Below are 10,222 nucleotides of genomic sequence, written 5' to 3' on the forward strand. Positions count from 1 at the left end.
GTCACAAAGATATTGCTTCAACAAGTAGGTATAGCGATTTAAGGAGTTCAAGTTGTGGGGCTTTTTGTAGTAGCGGTAACCCCTTTTGTAGCAAATGAAGAGCTAGCCTCAATCCTGTGTGATGACACTATGGGGCTATTTGTAACGAGCCCCCTACAAGAAACTAATAGAGAACTTCGCAGTAGGTGAGCCTTTTGAGATAGGGTGATGGAGGCCGAACTTCATAGGCGCATGCTCCCCTCCCCTTGCCCCTTCAATGGCTCAAAATGGATCAAGTTGGGCTTTTCCATCATCGATTGACCTTGCCAACTTGCTTTTGGTGTTTCTAAGAGGACTTTGTGGAAATCTTGTTGTTAGGGCTCTCTACGATAAAGCCGTTACTTTTTAGGGTTTCGGGTTAGACTAACCCCTCTTGTAGCAAATGAAGGACTGGCATCAGTGCTATGTGACTCACACCATGGGGGTATTTGTAACCAATAGACAAGTCTCCAATTCATGCTCTTCTTAATCTGATGCATTGGGCTACAAGAAACTAGCAGAGAACTTCACAACAAGGGGATCTTCTAGAAAAGATGAAACCAACACATCAAGGCCTACATCTTCAAGGGCATGAAATTCAATGAGATAAGCTTCTATCAATGTTGTACAAGGGCTAAAAGAGCAAGTCATCCCAACCACCATTAATAGAAGTAGGCAAGACATTTGATAAGGCTATGAAGGCAAAACCTCATGGAAGGCTCCTTCTCTCTATATCAAGGGGGTAACCCTGTGTGTGTGTGTGGGGGCGACGCGGTTGGGGGGACAATCCATTGGATGATGTAGCATCTATGTAGCATTGCCATGTTAGGTTGCCTCATGGTTTAATTTAAGATGTGAATTGCAAGATCGGTAATGCCCTCATCATCAGCATGTACTCTGTGTCAAAGGCACTTACACGGTGCTATCTAGATTACCACAATAGAGTGTGGTAATGTGGTATAAAGCAAGCCTCTCCTTGGGCTTAGTGCTACTGCTTTTGGAAGAGTGATGGAACCCTTAAAATATGAAGTAGGGGGAAGAAAAAAAGGTATGTAGCATTGCAAAAACTACAAGAACTCCATTTTTGAAGAAAGGAAAAAGAGAGTTGTGAGCGTTAAGGAAAAAGAGAGTTGTGAGCGTTAAGGAAGCTACAAAGACCAACCCACAGGTTAGTAAACCTAGAAGAGGTGAAGTAGACTTGCTAGGGAGAAGGGGATGATGGCATACATGTATGGCGTGTCATGTCAGCATTCATTGTGGTGGTCTCTCCTCGGCCTGAAGCATTCCAGCCAATAGAGTCCACAGAGTATGTGCATTTCAGCACCAAACAAGCATCAACCAAAGGGGCTCGGCTATGCATTTCTATCATTGGAGATTCCGTAGTAGAAGATCTTCATCATCAGCATTCAAGGCAACATTTAGAGCACCTATGCATGGCCTTTAGTTAACAGCATCAACATTCCTCATCAGAATGCATCTCCATCACATGGCAGATAGTCTACATAGCTGTATCATCATAATTACCAGGTATATCAGATTTGTGAATAGATTTCATTGAGATCTCAGTTTTACTTCTGCATTGATTTAATTTAGCTGCATTGCATTGCATCTATATCACTCTCTGAGTTAAATCCACTTCTCTCATCTCTCTACTCCCTACTCTCTTGTTATCTATCTTGTGAGTAATTGAGTACCAAGTGTAGTCATTCAGTAGGCTAATTTGTGGTTACAAAATGATTACAATCTTAGCATGTAACACTAATATCACAGATCTCAGGGTAGACCAGTTTAGCATCATTCATCTTTAGAGATGTTAGCTATCATGTTAATATTTTCTTTCACTTAGTTAAAACTCTGTTTTGAAGATTTTGAAGGTCGGTAGGAGCTTTTTCTTTTACTTGCATTAATCCTACATGAGCATATGTACAGCATATAGGGTTTCTTCAACATCTTTCATATTAGCCTCCAGCAGACTCTAGAAGTTAGTTCTACATTTAAGTCTGGAAGTTAGCCATGCATATGCATCAGTTATCAACAAGCATTTGCATTTTGCTCTTGCAACAACAAGAAAACATGATCAACAATGATATGTCTAGAGAAGGCTGACATCCCATCAAAGGGGTTTTGTGCTTTCCATGGCAATAGGGAGTTCTCTTCAACATTCGTCTCATCATTCACTATATGGCACATGAAGTGGCTCCACATTCGCTCCCCTGAGGGTGCAAAGATTCAGGATTCTCAGAGATGGTGTGTGAAGGTCTTCGTCATGCATATTCATTGGAAGTTATGTTTGTAAGTGGTTTCGAGGTAGTGCTCACCAGTCAGTTTCCCACAATACCCACAGTCTTGGCTCAGGTATCATTATCCTCAGTTCTCCTACATAAGCCTCAGAAGTAGCATTAGCTCTCAGTGGAGTGGGATTAGCCACTTGGAGCAAAGCATTTGCAAGGTTTCAACCCTAGCAACAAGTTCAGTAGAAGGGAATGTCATGTGCACTAGCGCCTAGTGACATGCTGGCATCATTAAAGCATCATTAGCAAGCATATTTAGTAGATATATAGTAACATTCAAGGCATCATTAAAGCATCATTAGCAAGCATATTTAGTAGATATATAGTAACATTCAAGGCATGTGTTCAGGGGTCAAAAAGGAACTAGTTTCAGTCGATAAATTATATTTGGAATGAATAACATATTAAGTATTTTATGCATATTTTGGGCATTTATTGGACAACTTTAGCATTAGGGAAAATTTGGACTCTCAAATGGGCCTCTTAAGGCTCCTCTCTCTTTTGAATAAAGGGAAAGTGCCAAAGTTGATGTCATAATATTGGTACTTTCTCTTGTCTTCGCATCTTCCTTAGCAAAATTTTTAATAAAGATCCACCTATTACTTTATTCAAATATTCGTTTTCACATGTAAATCCACTCGAAATCCCATTTAATAACTCCATCTTTTGCATTTACTTACTGCAATATGAAATCCATGACCTTTGCACTCATTATTTCTTTCATTCAATGAGCCCCCTTCCCCTTAATCATCATCCATTCTTTTCGTCGAACATCATGTATCTACACAATGATCCTCCTCCACTCTGCCATTTTTTGATTCTTTTACATACTACGTACCGTGGGTTATTGTTATGGTGCCATTTTTTGCTATACTCCTCCATGGATCCATCATACTCAGAGATGGCAATCCTCTAGGAGAAGCAGGGACAAGGAGCTCAAACCAGGTAATAAAAAATGATAATGGTGTTTCATTTTTGTTTCGAGACACTCTTTACTTATGTCTTGTAGAGTCAATAGGAATGTATCTTCTACTAATTTATGTTACGTTTTGTGGACGTTTCTCTTTCATTTCTATAGAACTCTAGAAGAAATGAAAACAAAAGGTACACACATCTGGCTTTGTGGATGAAGATTACGCACCTCTACACAAGAGAATGAATGCCAACCCCCTCGAGGTAGAGATGCACATAGCTTTTAAAAAAAAGCATATTGATTTGTGGGTTTAAGGGTCAATTTATGCACCTGATATCCCATGTCCCAACAACCACCCAACTTTTCTAGGTTAACTTCATTGGTTAAGTATGTTTGTGAGAGCAATGTAGGATTATGTGGCTACACAAAGAGGCTTGCAAATCAACATCAGAGTATTTATTGGTCTGCCCAGAGATTGTTAATGATAAAGGAGAAAAATATCTCATGGTTAAGTGCTATGTATCAAAACAAGAAGAATTAATGTAAAGCTTTGGCAAATGTTGTTTATACTTAATAGGTTAAAAATGCAAAACTTTCAAAGAAGGTGCAAGAAGTAAAGGCTGTCAAAATGATGTTAGAGAAGACGATGAAATATGAAACAAATATAGCTTTGGAAGCACGTGAACGAAGAAGGCCTAGGAAACCTCTTATTGAATTATGTAAAACAAGAGGGCAATATAAACACTGTGTTTATGCAGAGAACCAAAGGATGAAATAAATCCAAGCAAGCAGGGGAGATGATGTAATTGCTACAATCCTCACAAAAGATATCGTAACGTCCATACTCTCTCATTCTAGGCACCGACCAGTGAGGCTAATGAAATTGTAGAAGGGAAATTACAAGATGTCAGGAAAGAAATTACATCATATGAAGCATAGGTCATGTGTTTCAAAATTGGCATCAGCAACAATGAATCACACGCAATGATATATAAGAAACTCGATTCAAGCTTTTAGTATCATGTTAAAGAAAAAAACAGTAGTGCCCTTGCCAAACCCTTAGTAGCAGGTAAAAAAGGTAAGAAATGTCATGAATGAAAATGTTCTTTATTTGATTAGCGAGCCTAGACATCTTTGTCACTCACAAGTATTCAAACAAAGTGCGAAGGAAGTGCCATTCAACTTGCACTCGAATAACAACTTTGTGTTGGATATTTACAAATTATAGGAGCTAATGGTGAAATTTTACATGTAGATTGCTGAATGTGGAGGCAAGTTGAAGTTTGTCCTAAATCTCGACAGGCGTTGGATCCAGCCATAAAACCTGATTATATAGATTATGTAAGATTCCTCCCTCCGACTTTTGAGGTGTGCAAGTGTAAGAACCTCCCCTTCTGATCTTATAATTATTCCCCTCTCTGAAATAAAAGAAAGATCTTGTTTTACCCTATTCTGGCCTAGAGAGAGAAAATATTCTAGAGAGAGATTATTCAATTTTAAGATATTTTTAGATGGAAAAATATCTCTTCCTATTAAAATAAATTTCCCCGAAACAGAAGTTCAAAAAGAAATTCAGAAGGTGCATTAGAAATAAATTATAATTTGTTTAAAAGGTCAACCTAAGGGTCCAGATTTTTTGAAATTTTAGATTAAGGTTCTGAGGGACCAATTAGATTAATCCAAATGTAGGGAGGAGATAAATTGAAGAAATAAAGGAAATCTCCCCAAAAATGAGTAAATACTCACATAAGATGAAGAGTTGAAGAGTTGACTAAGGACAAGGTTATTAGTTAAAAAAGAAGAGATATTTAGAAGAAATGATGCATTTTTTACACCTTAGTGTGGGGGAATTCCCCTCATGAAGGAGGCACCTATTTCACATGTGTGGTTTAGTTTTAAACTCACAAATAATGAGATATTTTCATCTCTCCTCTCTCCTGCTTCAACTAGATCCAAAAAGTAAGCTAAACTGACTAAAAATGGTCAAAAATTGACCAAACTGATCTTGAAACTTCTAGAATGAGTTTGCTTGGTTAGAGGCTCACTTTTTCCTATAAATGAAGCCTCCCCCTTTGTAAATAATAATAGTGTTTTATGCACTGTTACTCTACTCCTCCCCTAGAGCCAAAAACAGTGAATTTATTGATAATTCATTAGTTTTTGACCTTTTCCTCTTCAAAAGAATTGGTGGCCCACTGTTGCTGCAAACAAGAGTAGATCCCTCAAACCATCAAGCCAAAGGAAAGCTCACAGAAATTCATGTAAGCTAGAAATCCTACTTTTTCTTTATTCCTTTTAATGGTTTTCTAATTTTTGTTTTCTTTAAAATGAATAAATGATGTTATGCCTTGTTGGAAAGGCTTTCCCCCTCTCTTCATTCTTAAATTCAACCTTTCTTTATCCTAGATAAGTAATCAAATTGTTAGAATTAAACTTTTCATATTGTTTCTCTTTTAAAAGTGAAATTTGATTAGTTTAGAATGCTTTAAACCATTTAGGATAATTTTTAAGTAGCTTGAGGATAGAAAAAATTGAAAAATGGTCAGCCATACAAAGGAGGTTATGGCAAAATTTTCTTAAATTTTGTGAAATAAGTTTTATCTTCTTATTATTCAAAAAGAGTAATCCCCACCGCTGCTGTATTCTAAAGTGTTATTTTTATTCTATGCATAGAAAAATGCATATTAGAAATATTTTTATTATAAAAGTGTTATTTTCATTAGAATTAATTTTTATGCATAGAAAGATGCATATTGGAAATATTTTGATTATAAAAGCATTACTTTCATCAAATTTTGATTTTATGCATAGAAAGATGCATAAAAATTTTATTTTTATTCCAAAAGTGTTATTCTCATCAAATTTTGATTTTATGCGTAGGAAGATGCATAAAAGAATTTATTTTTATTTCAAAAGAGTTATTCTCATTGATTTTGAATTTGAATGGAGGGATAGATATGATGTGGATCAGATAAATGTGAATGAATGGATGGATAGATGTGATGTGATAGATGTGATGTGGATTAGATAAATGTGAATGAATGGATGGATAGATGTAATGTGGATTAGATAAATGTGAATGAATGGATGGATAGATGTGATGTGGATCAGATAAATGTGAATGAATGGATGGATAGATGTGATGTGGATCAGATAAATGTGAATGAATGGATGGATAGATGTGATGTGGATCAGATAAATGAGAATGAATGGATGGATAGATGTGATGTGAATCAGATAAATGTGAATGAATGGATGGATGGATGTGATGTGAATAGATGTGATGAGATGTCATGTGAATCAGGATGTAAATGAATGATATGGGATGGATGTGGATGCATGTGAAAGAATGGATGTGGATGTATGTGAAGGATGAATGTGGATGTATGTGAAGAATGGATGTGGATGTATATGAAGAATGGAAGTGGATGTATGTGAAAGAATGGATGTGGATGCATGTGAAGAATGGATGTGGATGTATGTGAAGAATGGAAGTGGATGTATGTGAAAGAATGGATGTGGATGTATGTATGTGAAAGGATGGATGTGGATGTGAAAGGATAGATGTATGTGAAAGGATGGATGTGGATGTATGTGAAAGGATAGATGTGGATGTGTATGTGATAAGTATGGATGTGGATGTATTTGAAAGGATAGATGTGGTTGTGTATGTGATAAGTACAGATGTGGATGTATGTGGAAGAATATATGTGGATGTGAATGTGATGGATATGAACTGGATAGATGTTAATGTATGTGAAGTGTTGAGATGTATGGGTAGATGTAAGTGGATGAGATCTGATGAGGATAAATGAGGAAATAAGTGATAAGATAGAAAAAGATGTGATTAGATGAGAATGGGAATACTTATGAAATGAATGTGGATTGATGTGTGGGTAATGTGGATGGATGTGGATTGATGTGGATGGATGTATGGATGATGTGGATTGATGTGTGGTGGGTAATGTGGATTGATGTGAATGGATGATGTGGGTTGATGTGTGGATGGATGTGGATTGATGTGGATGGATGTATGGATGATGTGGATTGATGTGTGGTGGGTAATGTGGATTGATGTGAATGGATGATGTGTGTTGATGTGTGGATAATGTGGATTGACGTGAATGGATGTATGGATGATGTGGATTGACGTGTGGATTGGTGTGAATGGATGTATGAAAGATGTGGATGGATGTGTGGATAATGTGGATTGATGTGGATGGATGTATGGATGATGTGGATTGATGTGGATGGATCTAGGGATGATGTGGATTGATGTGTGGATGATGCGATTAGACGTGATTTGATGTGGAAATGATGTGATGTGATAGGGATCGATGAAAAAAAATTTGTGGGAAGCTGAGAAAAGATGGGGACTAATGTGAAAGGATGTGGAGTGATGAGAAAAGATGGAAATATTGTTGGAACTGTAATTGTATGTGAAGTCTGTTTTTAAATGACTGTTTTATGTCAAGAATGCTGGGGAAGCATTTTGACCGTCTTGTGAATTAAGGTCATGGAGACCTATTTGTTAAAGTTACTGCTGCTTTGACGGAGAGTCAACAGAGGATGTCTCGTTTGTAGTAGCAAGGTCGACCGAGGTCTTGACGAGCCTCGATTTGATTTAAATGGTGAGCTTCCGGTACAGTGGATGAGAGACCAAGGAAGCGGCCTATGAGTGAAGCGCTAGGTGACCTGCGAAGGATCCTAGAGGGTGCTGACCATACGGTGCTCGGGCTCTGGGTTGCCGATGATACCCACATTATAGTGAATGTCAATATATGATATTTAGGGGATTCTTTTGATGATAGCCCATGTGTATGGTGTTGAGATGTCAAGCTCAACACGAGCTGATGCATGCATGACCGTTTGACATTTACATCACTGGGGGGGTTTGGTAGCTGGCATTGACATATCTTCGCCACCACCAGAGATCCTACAACTCGACTACATTGACTAGTCCACACCTACCCACTCCACTTAACATGTTCACATTATGGACCGCTTGTATATACTTTATTATGTGTGTTAGTTACTTATCTTCTTTGGCAACCTCTTTTGTTATGTGAAGAAGAAGAAGCCTTTTCAGCATCTCACCTTGTGTGTTCTCTTCTAGGGTTTGTGTGAATGTGTGTGTGCTTGCAAGAGCTCAAGCTCTCTTCTCCCCTGTATCTTTTCATGGTATCAGATCTTGGTTCATGCTAAGGGCTGAGCGTAAAGCAAGAGAAGCACACAAAGTGATACAAGGGTAAGAGCTACATCTACTCTTCCCCCTTTGTGTTGGCTACTACACCCTTGTCGGGAGCTCTTCGGGAGGCACTGACAAACGAACTCTAATTGAGGAGCTTTCTTCGCACAGGATATCAAAGCTACACGTCAACTATTATAGCTGTTGGGCCTAATTTTTCAGACCAAAATCGCATTTTGGGCGTGTCCGAATCTCCATTTTTCAATTCATAGGCATTCACGGGCACTATGGTGGTAAGTTTCGATTCTCTGTAGAACTCTGTTTTTGGAAGTGCAAGAAGGGCGATTGGTTGTGCAAACATTGTGTGTACTACAAAGAGCTCTTAAAGTTACCATTGGGTGGATGCATGTAAATTGAGGTCACTAGTTGTGATAGTTTGGGTGCAGTATAGTACCATTGTAGAGAATACAATAGTTTGTGTAGGTCAAACAAGAGTGCTATTGCTGGTAAATTTGTGTTGCACACAAGATGTCAAAATGATGATGGAATAAATCAAATTGTTGCAGAGAAGCTTGACAAGAATGACTTCCATGGTTGGAGGTTTAAATTGACAAATTTTCTAATGGGAAAAGGTTATTGAGACTACATTGAAGGTAAACATGAGGAGGCACCAGAGATACCCGGAGATTAATCCAACTTCCAGATGTAAAAGAATTCAAGGATTGGAATCAAGGAGCAAGAAAAGTCATGTGTTGGTTTTCTATTAGTATACAAGACACTATGATTAGGCATATACAAGATGCCAAGTCATCTAAGGAGGAATGGAACACCTTGGTGAAGCTAAATAAAACTAACACCAAGGGACGAAAGATTTAGTTGAAGAATGAGCTTCATACTATGGAGAAGAAAAATATGTATGTGAATGGTTATGCCTTGAAGATAAAGGGCATTATGGAATCCCTTGCATCAATTGGTCTTTTTGTGTTGATGAATGATCATAAGGTGGAAGTGTGTCTATGTGGTCTTGGGTCACAATACAAGGCGTTCAAGACGTTTATTCAGACTCGAGAACATTCCCAACTTCACAGATTTGGTGTCAATGCTGATCAATTGAAGAGAAGAATTTGGGTGAAGATCGACAGTCTTCACACAAAACAAAAACAGTTCAGAGTACCAGGCCTTCTACACAAGTGTAGGTAGAGAATGAGATAGAGGTCGTGGACTTGGTCTAATCATACTTATGGTCAGCACAGCAAAAATCCCAGGATTTACAACAACAACACACAGGTGGAAGAGGCCAATTTAGAGGCAGGGGAAGTCAACGAGGTCATGGTAATTGGCAAAGGCAACATAATGATACATGAGGCTATTTTTATTGTGGTAAGCTTGGACATGTGCAGGTAGATTAACAGAGTGACATGCAAAATGGAAAAGTGCAGCAAAATAACTATGCATCCTCTAGCAAAAATAATGAGGATAATGAGAGGTTGTTTGTCATGCAACATGTAGTTAATGCTGTGTCTGGAAATGATGTAGCAGCATGTAAGAATGATGTATGGTATGTTGATTCTTCAAATGCTTTGAATAACATGACAAGTCATTGTGAGTGGTTCAAGGAAATGAAGAGTCTTGAAAGACTAGGTTTTATTGGAACATGCACGTGATGACACTACTCATCCAATTGCCCATGTTGGAGATGTGCCATTGTCTATGCAGGATGGTAGGGTGAAGTACCTTGCAGCAGATGTACTTCAAGTTCCAAACATTACAAAATATCTAGTTTCAATTGGCCAGGTGATTAAGCAGGGTTCC

This window comes from Cibotium barometz, chromosome 1 (genome assembly GCF_041138505.1).
Source record: "Cibotium barometz isolate CiBa-2024 chromosome 1, ASM4113850v1, whole genome shotgun sequence".
In the NCBI taxonomy this organism is placed as follows: domain Eukaryota; kingdom Viridiplantae; phylum Streptophyta; class Polypodiopsida; order Cyatheales; family Cibotiaceae; genus Cibotium; species Cibotium barometz.